Genomic DNA, 16003 nt, shown 5'->3' with positions numbered 1-16003 from the left:
CATAGAAAAACAAAATAAAACAAAAACAGAAAAGAAAAAGGAAATAGCAGATGTTGGCAAAGATATGGAAAAATTGGTATCCTTGTACACTCTTGGTGGAATGTAAAATGGTTCAGCTTCTATGGAAAACAGTGTAATTACTCCAAAATTTTTTAAAAAATAAAATTACTATTTGATTCCATAAATTCCACTTTTGCGTAAAAAATTGAAAGCAAGGTCTCAGATAGGTATTTGTAAACCTTTCTTAATAGCAGCATTATTTGCAATAGTCAAAAAGTAGAAGCAACCCAAGTGTTCATTGACTGACAAGTGGATAAACTAAAGGTGGTATATACATTCAATCCAATATTATTCACTGAAAAAAGAAGGACATCCTGATACATGCACAATGTGAATGAATCTTGAAGACATCATGCTAAGTGAAGTAAGCCATCACAAAAGACAAATGCTATATGATTCCCACTTACATGAGGCACCCAGAGTAGTCAAAGTCATAGAGACAGACAATAAAATGATGGTTACTGAGGGTTAAGAATATGGAGAAGGGGAGTTATTGTCTAATGAGTATAGATTTTTGGTCTTTCCATAGAAAGAATAGGTTTCTGAAGAAAAAAAAAGAAAGAAAATGTTTCTGGATGTTGGTTACATAAGATCATGAATGTACTTACTACTAAACTGTACACTTAAAAGTGGTTAGGATGGTAAATTTAATACTACGTGTATTTCAGCAAAAATTTAAAGAAAATAATGGAAACCTGATATTTAGGAAGTAAGAAAATTATAGTCCATATTGACAGGTCATGTGATAGAGTATCCTTAGATGCTATAATTATAAATAACCTAAAAAATCTTATGATATTTAAATTTGAAAACAATTCAAAACTCATATTTATAGACATGCAATCAAATATAAAAATGAAAATAAGTGAAGCATTAAGATGTATAGGACTGTATATGTATAAACTTTGTGATATTTTATTTATACTATTCTACAATAATATTTGTGAAAGAATAAATTGATACCACTCCTCCAAAAACAGAGTTTTAATATCATTTCTTTTATGGGAAAGAATCAAAAATAAATGTTCTTTTCTTTTTAACTTTTTTTGTTTTAATTGCAGTATAGTTAGCATACAGGTGTACAATACAGTGATTCAGTGCTTCTGTACAGTGCTTATCAGTGCTTATCATGATAAGTGTACTTTTGGGGTGCCTGGGTGGCTCAGTTGGTTAAGCGGCTGCCTTCAGTTTAGGTCGTGATCCTGGGGTACTGGGATTGGGCCCAGCATTGGGAATCCCTGCTCAGCAGGGAGTCCACTTCTTCCTTTCCTCTTTCTCCCTCTGTGTCCCCCTCTCATGCTCTTTCTCTTTCAAATACATAAAGAAAATCTTTTAAGAGAATGTTATCAATGGAAAGGGCATGGATTTAAATCCGTATCACAGAACTCACTCTTGCTTATTGTAGTTTTTCTGGTAACCTCCCCATAAGTGGCCTCTCTGCCTCCACTTTATTTTTGTCTTTAGCTAAACATGGCATTTAAGCTGGTGGTTCAGGCTATCTTGGGGAGTTACTCCCAAATATACATGAGGTATACAAGTTCATAAACTTTTCTTTATTGAAGAAATGATACGTGCACCCTTAAGCCCCTTCACCTATAGAAACAAATGTTCTTCCTCCCCATGGAAAAGTGCACACATAAGTAACTTCCACATAGAGAAGCCTTTTTAGAAAGAGAAATCAGAAGATGTATTTAGTCTGGGATAAGAGCAGTGCATAAACTGGAATTTGAACCATGAACTACAGAAAATCACAAGGATACAAAGAAACTAAGAGTATTATTGAATGGTTTATGTTTTAGCAGATCTAATTTGTGATTCTTTTTTAATATTATTATTATTGTTATTGAATTTTTTTCCTTTTAGATGTTTGGTATTATGAGATTAGTAAGCTTTGTTTTTGTTCATATCTAATGCTGCAAAAACAATTTGCTATTGTTTACTATATCTCCAATTCTGTAATGCGCATCAACAGAAAAACATAATTCAGTAAATATTCTTTATAATAAGTACTTCTTAAAGGAAACTTTAAAATGTCAGCTTTAAGTATTTATTCATTCAATAAATATACATTTTTTCTTCACAAAATAATTTATAACATATTTAAAATTCACAAACATGTCGGATGTTTCTAGAGGTTATTTAACATGTCACATTTTTTTTGTAGCTGTAAAAATGAGGTAAGAGCCTTCATTCCCTTTGTGATAGTCAACTATTCTGTGAGCCTAAGTGAAATCATTGAAACCACCATCTATAAAACAGTTAAGATTTAATGAAGAGTTCTTTATGAAGCAGAAGCCTGGAAAAAAGAGATAGAAGGAAAGATAGTGCCAAACTCTATGTCCCCAAAATGTGGCTCTGTGAGCACATGAAAGTGGGAGCATATTAAAAACAATAGAGTAAGGGACACTCGCAACAGGCCCCACCATTCTTGACTGGCCCTTCCTACTATTTGCCCAAAACCCAGCTTGGGCTGTTGTTCAACTTTCTGACTAATTGATGATGGATTCTTTTTTTTTTTTTTTAATTTTTTTTTTAAAGATTTTATTTATTAATTTGACAGAGAGAAATCACAAGTAGACAGAGAGGCAGCCAGAGAGAGAGAGAGAGGGAAGCAGGCTCTCTGCTGAGCAGAGAGCCCGATGCGGGACTCGATCCCCGGACTCTGAGATCATGACCTGAGCCAAAGGCAGCGGCTCAACCCACTGAGCCACCCAGGTGCCCGATGATGGATTCTTGAATGATATGTGACTCTCTATACCTGTAGATTAAAAAAACCTTTATCTCGAAAGGTAAGTTACTGGTGTGGATGAAAAGGGTTTATGCATTTGAATTGCCTACCAGGTGTCTAGTACATTACTTGTGAACAGAAAATGGGAGTTTCCGCCCCCACTCCTTGACTTAAAATGAATTTCTAATTTGTCTCTTGTTCCCAAGGAACTACAGGTACTGTAAGAGAACCATAGCTGATACTAATTCTCATTGTCCCCAAAGTCCAACACAATTCTTCCCATGTGATAGGTATTTGATATACATTTATTGATTAACATAAGCATTCAATAAACACTTTTTGCTGGGTCAACATTGCAGCCGGAAACATATGGTTTTAAAATTCTCTCCTGATTTATTATAAGGAGTGCAAAGTACCAAACAAAGAGTAATTGGGGACCCAGCTCCTACCTTACTGTTTAAAAAGTGGGAAAGAGCCTTCCTGGAATTGCTGTAACAATTACAATTTTTATTTTTATGCACTTCAGTGTACCATATAGGGCATTAAGCTCTATAACCTGATCCTCAAAACAATATGTAAGAAACCTAAGAAGCAGTAATCATTATTCCCATTTTAGCATGAGGCTCAGATTGGGTAATGTAACTTGCAAATATATAAAAATTGTCAGCAAAGGGACCTGGATCCAGATTGGCCACCCCATGTTCTCGTTACAGCACTGCTTTGGTTCACACAGTACAAGATGTGTTCCAACGCAAGCCCTCATATGGCCTTGCAGACCTGACCTTATAATTTGCCTATCTCCAAGTCCCACAGAAGTAGTCAGTTTCTTCATCATCTGGCTTCACAGTATTCTGAATCTACACCTAGTCCTATATTGTGATTTATTGAGATAAGCTGACTTCCCCTTGAGAAAGACACATAATAGATGATTTTTATTAAAATTATTGTAACCGTCATTATTATTTCATATGGACTGCTACAGCAATGGTTTTCATACTCTGTTCTCATTAAATAATCATTACCTTTGACATTTTCTACCTTACCTTTGAAGACCCACCACTCAGAGCTAAGGTTTTGAAAAGCATCTTAGTGTAAAAGGAGTGGGTAAAATTGTCTAGTCTGCAAACTAATTAGGCAAAATTGGCATCTCGAGAGGGAGACTGCCAGCATCCTTCCCAGGCATTGTTGACAGCAGCTGTCTGTCATGAGCCCAAGTGCCATGTGATGTGGCTTCACAGGCCAGTCTTGCTGATATGATAACCTGGTATCTGGTCACTTAAGAAGCTCTGGTGTATTAGGGAATATTAAATAATGTGGCTGCCTTTACCACTGCATTGGCCTGTCTTAATCTAAGATATGGGACAAAAAATTCAACTGATTGACAGCACAATTCAAGGATACAGAAACCACATGCTATAATATACGTGTCCTTCATATTAGCCTTGCTTCCCTTCTCAGGCCTGCAGCCGATAAATCATTGTTTACCACACATCCGCTACTTACAAAGTACTGTGCAAGGATTATGGGGAAGAATATGCTAAATCTGACCCATTCTCTGCTCTCAACAAATTTTTAGAATCTCAGAAGGGGTGAGAGTAGACAAACAGGGAAACCTGGGTGGCTCAGTGGGTTAAGTGTCTGCCTTTGGCCCAGGTCATGATCTCAGGGTTCTGGATCAAGTTCTGCATCAGGCTCCTTGCTCAGCAGGGAGCCTGCTTCTCCCTCTGCCTGCTGCTTCCCCTGCTTTAACCTCTCTCTCTCTGACAAATAAATAAATAAAAGCTTAAAAAAAAAAAGTAGACAAACAGATACCACAGAAAGAAGATGGGAGCTATAAACAGTTACAGAGTGCAAAAAAATTTAGAAAAAAATAAAAATTAAAGAAATCACCCTAATTTCCTCTATCTGGCAAACTGTCTCCTCCATGTATATTCCTTTGTTTTAAACAATTCTGCTAAAATCTAAGATCACACATTCTCACTTTGTATCCTACGTTGGTTCTTCCTAGAGTAATCTCCATCCAAAAAATTAAGGTCTCTTTTTGCCCCTGCTATTCCTACTCTTGGTTTTAATGAGAAGTAGATTAGTTCTGCTCATTAAGTGGTTTTAAATACTATGTTTTATTTTCTGCTAATAGAAGTATTAGCATCCATATAGCTAAAATTTCAAAGGAGATAGGAAAGAGGGATTATCCAATTGTCTGGACTCAAGCACACGCCTTCCTTCTTGGGATCATCTCTTACAAAGGACAGTGAGGGAGAGACAACATATGACAGCAAGACATGCATACTACTACGAAAAATTTTAAAGGTCAGACTGCAAGTGACCTGCTCTTATATGTGAATTTCACAGTGACTAAAGAACAAATGTTCTGAAGAGATTAGCTGGATAAAATGACTATTATAAACTCACCATTTATGTATGTCAGGACAAATGGAGCAGCCTAAGAGCATTTTTTTTTCTGAATTTCTTTGAGGTATGACAGAGAAAATTAATTTGAAACTAGAGAATAGGAAGGGAGAGTTATAAATTTGGAATTTGACAAATAAGGCAAGCTTATACAATGTGCCAAGACTGAAATAACAAATGAACTTATGAGAAAATCCCAAGTCCTTGTGAAGAAGTCTCTTTTCTTAAGAAAATGTTTTTTTCCAGCCAGTCCTTTTTCTATTTTTTTCTTTTCATCTTTTTGTTGTTATTCTTGTTTTCTCTGTCTCTAAAATCTTGAGCCATAATCAGATCATCACCACTGTCATCATCATGGAAAAAATACATTAAAAGTGAGTGTGCATTTTTTTCCTGAGTTGTATACAAGCTAGCACATAACCACTAAGTTCCATTTTAAACTTTAGGCCTCAAGGTGGAGGAGAGGGTTACAGAACATACAAAAATTAAATAATAGCATTTATATATGTGTATGATATATATAGATATGATATGTATAGAGGGCAACTATAAATTTATAGTGCTGATTTTTCTTATGCATGTATATACCAGTGCCTACGCACACAGCCCACACAGCCCAGGCAGTACTCTTACTATATATATGTGTGTGTACACACAAACACACATGCACAATACTTTATATAACACTTTGTCCATCTGCTTAAGAAGTTTCCATACATTCCCTTCAAGAGAGTTAAATGTGCACATGTGTTTCCAATTTAAGATCAGGTGAATCCATCTCTATTTCGACCCCACGCATGGTATGTTGTGCCCCAAAACACAGTCGGCAGTTAGTAAATATTGTTTGAACTAAACTGGATTGAACGGTGAATGCTATAACTAATGAATTAAATCAATGCAATATCGATAGAATGGGTATCACAGGCGCAGTGAGACTTGGCTTTAAACTATAATTAGAATAGTTCAAGTCCTGGGGAGTGGAAGTATTAAGTATTATGGCGCTGTAAAGAGGACATATATGCCCAGACACGGAATTCACAGAATCTGGGTGTGAGTCTCAGCTCTGCCACTGAAGAGCCCTGTGACCGGGGACAATTTAACATCTCCTAATAGTATACGCCTGCTGAAGCATGAGACAGCAAACTAAACAACAAGCTGTCTACAGGCAACTTGTACCTGCTCAGTACATGCTACCTGTTGCACGCTTTCTCCTCTTCTGTTCTAAGTTTCAGCTGTTTAATATTTGGAAGTAAGAACTTTGTCTTTCCTGACATTTAAATATGCACTCCCTCTCCTACTTAAAGGAAAGTTAAATGCATAAAAATGTAAGACCTTTGAATTAGTTCAGTTATACTTTCCACTGTGTGATGCAGCCAGCATGTATCTTCCAATGGAAAAGGTAACTAACTGTGACCATCCACTTTTACCCAGGTTTGTTAATCTCAGTGAGCCCTCCTGCTTAGGCGCTAACGAGGTAGCATGGCAGTTAAGAGAATGAAGGCAAGACTGCAGGGACTGTGACCATGGACAGATCGCTTCTCCATCCTCTGAGTCACAATTCCTCTATCTTTAAATGAGTTAGTTACACCACATCTCAGGCTCATCCTAAGTTTGATGATAATGCATACAGAAAAAGACTCTTGTTTATTTGAATTCACAAGAAACAACAGAAAATACAAGTGGGAAAAAAGGAGAGTTACTTGACCTCCTCAGAGAATGGATTCTTCTTCTTCTTCCTTTATTTTTTTCTTTTAATTTCCTCTGTCCCACGATTGTTCACATTTTCAGCCAACTCTCCATGGCTAAAAATGTAATCTTTGACTATACTTGCTTTGTAATTTGAACAATTCCTTCAAACAATGACAGTTCATCTTTTTCTCATAATCTCTCTTTCTGCAACCCATCCTCTTTGACGGCTTACTGAGAGCTCCCTGTGTGTCAGCTGCCCTGGTGCTATGGGCCCCGCACAAAATAAGACATGGTCCCTGTTGCCAACTGAGAGACAGAAAGGAAGATAAGACAAGTGAGGGAGAATAAATAAATTCTCTAATTAGGGCAGAAGAGGCAGGGAGTTTTGAGGGGAGAGTGATTAATTCTGACTAAAGAAAGCAATGCTTAGTAATTAAAAATAAATGAATTGCAAATTTCCATACACCCTGCTCAAGTTGACTTTTGCTTAAAATATAATAATATTTGAGAATGATGCAAATTTAGGCCGTCAGTCCTGCTCATGGAAGGTTTTCTGCCGAAGTGCTAGATCCCACCTTCCCTGGTAAGAAAACAGTCAGATATGCGGAGGGGATTCTGACCCAAAGAGCTCTATTCATCAGTGATGCTTCTAATTCAGTCCTTGATTCATTCATTCATTCATTCATTCAAAAAAAATTATGAAGGAAATCCTCTATGCCAGGTACTGACTGGGTTTAGGGATATAGAAATAATTGAACTGACAAAGATTCACCACTGCTTCTTGGAGGAATGGCTGATTCTAGGACTGGGGCAGGAAATATTCAAGATGAGCATAGAGCACCTCTTAATACCAGAAAGTAGTAAAGTTCTTTAAAAAAAAATTGATGGTAATACATCTGACGGGCACAAGAGTGACTGAAAGAGTTCCCACTGGTCAGAGCTGGGGCAACCTGAAAATAAATAAATAAATAAATAAGGATTGGAATCTAACCTAAAGTATAAAATAAAATATCCTCAAGTTTATACTGATAAAAATAAATGGTAATTTATTAAATTGGTGAGAAGAGACAAATCTCCCTTGCAGAAGAATCCCAAATAATTTATAAGACACTTTGTCTCCTAGGAGTCGGAGTGTAATCACTCTTCCTTAAATATGGACTGAATGTAGTGACTTCCTTCCAAAGATTACAATACGAAAGAGTGGGTAGAAGGCAAATAACAGTACCCTGGAGAAATCCTGACAAACCTACGTCAGTCAGGTGATCATAATGATATCATAATGATAGCAGGGACACTCCATATGTAATGAAAATGACACTTGACTTCTGTGACCTTCCTGTCCAAAACTCATAACATCAGTCTAATCATGAGAATAACATCAGAAAATTCCCCAAAGAGGATATTTTGTGTTCTCCTACAATGTATCTGACCAGTGTGCTTTAAAACTCTCAAAATCAGGGGCACCTGGGTGGCTTGGTAGGTTGAGCCGCTGCCTTCGGCTCAGGTCATGATCTCAGGGTCCTGGGATCGAGTCCCGCATCGGGCTCTCTGCTCAGCAGGGAGCCTGCTCCCCCCCCCCTCTGCCTGCCTCTCCGTCTACTTGTGATTTCTCTCTGTCAAATAAATAAATAAAATCTTTAAAAAAAAAAACTCTCAAAATCATCAAAAACAAGGAATGTCTGAGAAACTGTCCAAGCCAATGGGAGCCTAAGGACATATGGAAACAACTCAGTGTTGTTGGGTATTACAGAGAAACTAAGGAAATTTGACTAAACTACAGGCTTTCGTCAATAAAAGTAATGTTTCAGTATTGGTTCATTAATTGTGACAAAGGCACCATAGTAGAGGGATATTTTAATAATAAGAGAAACCGGGTGCCAGGTGTATGGGTACTCTCTTCTGTCTTCTCAATTTTTTTGAAAATACAAAGTTGTTCTAACAATTAAAGTATATTTAAAAATTTTCACCAGTTAATGAAGTTTAACATCTAGTGCAAAATGAAAAGTAAAATATATAGTATGTCAGATGAAAAAAATTATGTGAAAAAGAATAAGGAAGAAATGGAGTAGAGGGTGCTGGGAAGAGTATAATTTTATCCAGGGCAGTCAGAGAAGGTCTATTGGAGAAGGTAGCATTTGAACAGACTTAAAAGGTGAGGCAGGGATCGCATAGCAAACTGGAGAAAGAGATTCCAAGAGGACGGAATAGAAGGGCAAAGGCTCAGGTAGGAGCAAACTTCTCATGTCGGAGGAATAGTGAGGACACCAGTGTGCGTACTACAGTGGAAATCAGACATATGATGGTTGGCCACGCCATGTAGTGTAACCACAGTGTAAGGTATTTATCTCTCATTCAGAGTGAGATGCGAAGCTGCTGGTGCATTCTCAGCAGAGGGTCAGCACGATCTGATCCATTTTTCAAGGGATGGGATATTTCTGAGTGTTGCCCTGATCACAGACTGCTCAGAAGCAGGCAGTCTGTTGCAATGATCTAGATGAGAAATGATAGCGGTTTCAGCTAGGGATGTAGAGGTAGAGATGGCGAGAGGTGGTTGATTCTAGATACATTTTTAACATAAAGCCAATAGAATGCTAACTGTTGGAAAGAAGGGTCTGAGGGAAGGACTCCGTGGAACAAGGATGTATGGCCATAAACTCAAAGGGGAAGACTGTAAAATGAGCAGGTTTGTGGTGGAAGACCAAAACTTCCTCATCAAGTTACTTTTCTTCTACCTCCGAAATACCTTTCAAATTTGTCTTTCTGCTGTCTCCACTGCCACCTGTCTTATCAAATATCCATCATTCTTTCTCCTGGACTTTTGCCATGGACTCCTAACTGGACTCTCTGCTTCATTCTTATCCTCTTCCTATCAGTTTCCTTCCTGGAAATGAATATGATCTTTTCCAAATGTAAATGGATTGGGGCGCCTGCATGGCTCAGTCAGTTAAGCTTCTGACTCTTGATTTCAGCTCAGGTCATGGTCTCCGGGTCGTGAGATAGAGCCCCTTGTGAGTGGCTTCCCTGCTCAGGAGGCGTCTGCCGGAGATTTTCTTTTCCCTATCCATCTGCTCCTTCCCTCTGCTACTCACTCGCTTTCAAATAAATAAATAAATAAATAAATAAATCTTTTTAAAAGTAATAAAAAAATAAAAATGTAAATGGATCAAATCACTCACAGCATTAAGCTGTCCAAGTGATTTTCTTTCACTCTCTGTAGCTGAAACCAAATTTCTGTCTGTAACTTCAACCTCCTGTCTTTAACTCACTAAATGCCGTTCAGATTGGTCTTTTCTCAGTTCCTCCATAGCAAGCTCCTTCCATCCCTCCCTCCGGCCCTGTTCTCCGCTTCCCACCTGCCCTGCATCCCCCAGAGCATTTGCTGCAGAAGGAGCTGCTAGAGCTGGAATACATATCCCAGGAGTGGCACCTACTTGGTCCTTATACTTTGGCCTCAGAAAGCTGTCTTCCTTGTTCTTATTTAAAACACAGGTGTTATACGCAAACAATGAATTATGGAACACTATATCAAAAACTAATGATGTACTGTACTGTGACTAACAAAGAAAATAAATAAATAGATAGATAATTTTAAGATTAAAAATGAACAAACAAGCAACAACAACAACAACAAAACAAAGATGTGTATGGGAAGGTCAATGTCAGCAGCCCTCTGTCTTAACCATTAAATGGGTCTGAAAAAACAAAACAAAACAAAACAAAAAACACAACAAAACACACACACACACACACACACACACACTCCCATTCTCAGTGTTATTCTGTCTAAGCTACATGTTTATTTCTTATCCCAATTTGTCATTCTGGTGCTTTTGTTTTTCTGTCTCTTATCCCATATAATCTATAAACTATATAATCAGGGGCAGGAGATCTGGTCAATAATTTATTTAGTCCAGTAATTTGTTCCAAATGCCAAGCCATATTTAGAGCTCAATAAGTATTTGATGAGTTGATATATTTTGAGGTTTTCCTATTATTTTATTAACACATTCCTTGGGCAGGTTTTTGGCCTCAGTTTTACATCCCCATCCTGGATGACACACTATGGAGTCCATAGAGTTCATACAGAAACACCCATGAATGCTTCACCTGCAGAAGTCGCTTTGCAGCTAGTGTCAATGATAACATCTCATTGAGTGGGCCTCTCTGTTCTGCTCAAGTGGAGTAAAAATAGGCACTGCTTAGCAACCAGCATTTCGTACTGAGCTCTCTCCTCGAAGAGGGCAGAGTAATGCTGGGGCTAAAACTGTGACGGGATTTAGGAACTAGTAAGTATATTAAACAATTAGGGAAGAGTGCTTTTCAGAAAGAGTTCCGAACAATTGCTCCAGAAAAAATATGAACCTGACATCTAATGATGAAAAGACCCCTTTTTACAGTAAACCTTGTCATCATCTAAATTAGAGAGTACACTCGGGTCAGATTACAAAAGGTTCTTCACAAACCAAAATAGATCCATAGCACATAAATCCTCCCTAACCCTCCTGACTAACTTGATTCATTGCTCTTATTACCACACACCCACCAACCACGGAGATAAGTTAAAACCAAATTAAAAACTGAACTTTGCTTATTTGGGGTTTTTGCTTTGGGTTTCATTATTAATTCTGATCAGCCAGCTGGTATATCCAAGTCTCAATTTTATTCCTGCCACTTTATCTCCATATAAACCAGGTTAAGTCACTTTTGGACTCTAGGATCCATTTTCCTCAACTGTCAAGGGAGGTGATTCAGTGACCTCCACAGCCTCTTCGACACCTAAAAGTGAGTGATGGAATTAATCTTACTTTTTATCAACAATCTAGCTTCCTGAAGCAAGGATTAGCAAAAGCATTACATTAGCAAAATGTGATGATTTCAAGAGACATAAAATAAATAAAATACATCTACATTTTCAGTACTAGGTGCTCTCATTTATACATCTCATTTAATCCTTCCAATAATCTTTTGAGGAAGGTAGTGTGCATTGTTTACAGACAAGAAAACTTGGGAAAGCAAAATGTATACCTTAAATTACACACAACTAACATTTATAAGTAGAACTAGTATTTTAATTCTGATTATTTGATTCTTAAGGATAGAGAACTTTCTCCCATATTACAGCTAAGTTACAATAAAATTAGAAAACTAAGTTAGCAATTTATTGTCTTTCTGCTCCAAATGTATCCTTCAAAACATCCTCTGATCAACACTGGAATTTTATTTTTTTTAAGATTTTGTTTATTTATTTGACAGAGAAAGCACAAGCAGGGGGAGCTGCAGAGGGAGAGGGAGAAGCAGGCTCCCTGTTGAGCAGGGACTTCGATGTGGGACTCTACCCTAGTAAGCTGGGATCATGATGTGAGCCAAAGGCAGATGCTTAACCAACAGAGCTACCCGGGTGCCTCAACACTGGAATGTTTATAATAATTTCTCCTTAAAAGAGAGCACCAAGATTGCTCAGTAGAGTGCACCAGTGGGACATTGTGGAAGGAAGAGGCTCCCTCTGCCTCCTCGAGGTCTGCGAGCAGATGTGAAAATATCTGGTGGAGCCTCCCTCAGCCACGAGCTCAGAAGACAGCCTCTCTAGGATCCTACAGCCTCTGATGATAACCTCTCAGCTACCTGCTCAGATTCTGGGTGAGTGCTAAGCTCCTATGGTCTGGGGGGTCACATACCCGGCAGTGGTTTCATCTGTCCGGCCCTTCTTCAACTCAGCATGGCCAGCCTGGCTCTGAAGCCCTTCTGTGCGGGGAGCTGCCAGCATTTCCACGGTACCCATGTGTCACAGACTGCTGACTTCCTGCAGTTCACCTGTAGTCAGAGGATTATCTATTGTTTGTCCTGATCTCCAGCCCAGTTCTAGCCATCTTTGTTTTCCTGTGGCTAAACCATACCTTCTCCTATGGGGTCTGAACTTCTTTCAAGTATGAGCTTTCTTGGCACTCCATTAGCCCCAGGGCATCATATAGAGTTTCTTTATATCTTGCAGTTACTCCCTTATAATGGTTAATTTTTTTTTTTTTAATATTCAACTTCCCCTGTTTAATCTAAGTGGTTTCCATTTCCCTCTTGACTGGACCCAAACCGCTACATCAGTGGAATTAAGATTGTCATACATTTCAGCACGAGTTTGTATTTATTGTAGAGAGGATAAAGCTCTCAATTGTTTTTTAAAAAAATTGCATCTTAGAGAATATCATAGTTTAAAGAAAGATAACTTTCAATTTATAATGATCCCAGTGTCATACAAATGGAATGAATAGAGTAAGGAGAGAAGATTGTAAAAAACAGGTCTAGCAACCAACCCTAGGGAAGGTTTGAGGAGCAATTTGGGTCACTGAAAAATGCATTTCAGTTTTGCTCCAAAAACTATCCCTTCTTTTCCTATTTTTAATATTGTGAAACCATTCTGTAATGAAAAAGAAGGGTAGGAGCTATTGGCACAATTGAGAGTAAAGTTGACTCCCTTACCACCCTTAGGTGGTTTCTGTCTGGATATTTCTATCTTTTAGGAACTTCTAAAGTATCTCTCTCAACTGGAGAGAAGATTCTGGTGGAGTGACAGAGAAATCCATCTTGTGTCTAATTTGGTTCAATGTTTCTGCTTCTGGATTAAAAACAAAGAGGGAAGATTTGTTAAACTTTCAAATAACAGAATGTGCAAAGAATAATAGATGTGTCGGTATAGAATAAAGAACCACAAATTTGGATCTGTATGGAGTTGAAGCTAAACACTCTAATGACTCTAAATGAAAGCTGGATCTTCAGTAGATTCATATTTTAAGACAAGTTCTTAACATTTTATGACTCTCCCCAAAGGAGAGGGAGTTGACTATTTTCTCAATGAGAAATCATGTGTATTGCCTGTCTCTGCTGATTGCTCTTGGTAAAAGTGGAACCCTTGATGAATTTTCAGAAAGATTCATAGATATAAAGAGTTCACTGTCTTGATCTTCTTTTCTTTTATCAGTTCCCAAGGTTCAGACATGGGTTGTGCCTACACAAAACCATAAATCTGGTCAATTCAGGTTGAAAAGAAAAGCAAATCAAATGAGTGGGAAATAAATCAAGGAAATGTCAATTATAAAACAACTCCTTGCATGACTCGGTTTTTCAGTTTCCATGTCCATATTAGTGTCTCAAGCACGATATGTAACTATAGACAATTTAAGGTGTATTAATGTAAGCAATGAAAGATGTTACAGCCCATAATAGAAAATGAGCTACCATATATAGATAGGTGCCTTAGATAAAGTCACCGTAAAGGATTTATAATAATTGAGCATAGTATAATAATTAAAATAACTAATAATTACTGAGAGCACTCTAGTTTCCAAGTATTATGGTAAGCACTATACTTGTCTTAGAGATTAAATAATTTGTTAAATTCATACAGATGTTGGATTTGCATCTTACCATGCCTGAGTCTCAAGCCACTTTTCTGCACTGCCAGGGTTGAAAGGAGACTGGGTATCACTTGGTCCACACCTCATTTTGTGGGAGAAATAGTTCTGAGAGGAAAAATGATGTGTATGACATAGACTCACAGAATCAGAGCTCAAGTATATGTCTCCTGCCTCCTTGTCTGTTACATTTTCCAACACACAGAATCACAAGGGACATCAGATTCCCCTTGATGCTATGGAATGTTTTTCTGAATCTTCTTATATACGGAGTAGGATAGGACAAAGGTGGGAGCAGGGGAAGAGAGGCAATTGTTAAATGAGTTTAAACCAGAGCCTAAGGAATTGGTAATGTTCAGATATGGATAAGTAGTTCAATACATGTTTTTTTAGGCTTACATAAAATATGAGGGAAAGTTCATGGGACAATTACTGTGTTAGGTGCTATAGGAGATCAAAAAACCAATCAGGTATAAATATTCCCTTCAAAAGCATTATATAAGGTATGATAGAGGAAAAGTTTATATCTATAAACTATTTTAATACAAGGCAGTCATGTTTAAGTCCACATGAAATTTCTTTAGAAGAGTATTGCCTTGGCTAATTAACCAGTGCATTCATTATATTGTAAGTTCCATGACTAAGAGCCCAGTCTTTGAGTTATACTATCCCCTGAATTTGAATCCCAGACATTAAACTAGTCAGAGGAAAGCAAGAAGAACTGGAGGGAAGGAGGAAGAGAAGAGGGGAGCAAAGGAAGGATACAAATGTTATCCAATACATAAGAGATACTAATTGATTCCAATGTAGAAAGTACTCCTTGTCTCCAGGAAAGTCATGGCATCTGATCTAAGCGGGGAAGACTTCGCAGAGTTTCAATACATGGAGTGGGATCATCTATTCAACTTCAAATTCTGTCTTATTCTCAGAGTTGTAAGAAATTTATGAAAATGAAAAGTCAGTTGAAAATTTTTCTCTTTCCACCATTCTAGGTGGATAGGTAAGAATTTGTATCCTAAAGTCTAGGGCTGAGGTCATCAACTTCTAGCCTGTGGGCCAAATTTGGTCACAGATATCTTTTAACTTGTCTGTAAATCATGCATAAAGATGTGCATGATTAAGGTACATAAATTGTTGTCCAAGTTTCCTGGATTCTGTAAGCCCTCTCCCTTCGGATTCTTGCATGACCCTAAAAGAAGGAGCTGCCCCTCTAACAACAGTGACTGAGATAACATTTCCCCTCACATTTCCTGGACAGACACAAATCCAGATATACATCATTTAGGATAATAAAGAAATGTGAGGCTTTTTGGCATACAAACAAACAAAACCTTAGCTTTTCACAAGTACAGATGGAAGGAGAAGGAAGCATTTTAGGTTGAGAGAAAATAATTATGTGAGTGACATCTGTGATGGTAAAGGGAGAAGTGAAGTGAAAAATGGGGAAATTTAGGTGTGTTGTGATCACATCACAGAGGTTCTGGAATGCCAAAGTAAGGAGTGTCTACTCAGCTCTTTCCCCCTCTGTCTTTTTTGAGAAGGTTCAAAAATGTGTTAAACCCATACAACAACCTGAACAAAAAATAAAATTAAAGGAAATGTATTCAATCATAATCCCATTTTATTTTATTTTTTTTTTAATATTTTATTTATTTATTTGACAGACAGAGACCAAAAGCAAACAGAGAGGCAGGCAGAGAGAGAGAGGAGGAAGCAG

This window comes from Mustela putorius, unplaced genomic scaffold (assembly GCF_011764305.1).
Source record: "Mustela putorius furo isolate JIRA1106 unplaced genomic scaffold, ASM1176430v1.1 tig00003834_pilon_pilon_pilon, whole genome shotgun sequence".
NCBI lineage: Eukaryota > Metazoa > Chordata > Mammalia > Carnivora > Mustelidae > Mustela > Mustela putorius.
The sequence above is the reverse complement of the archived record's forward strand: the minus strand, read 5'-3'. Positions refer to the sequence as shown.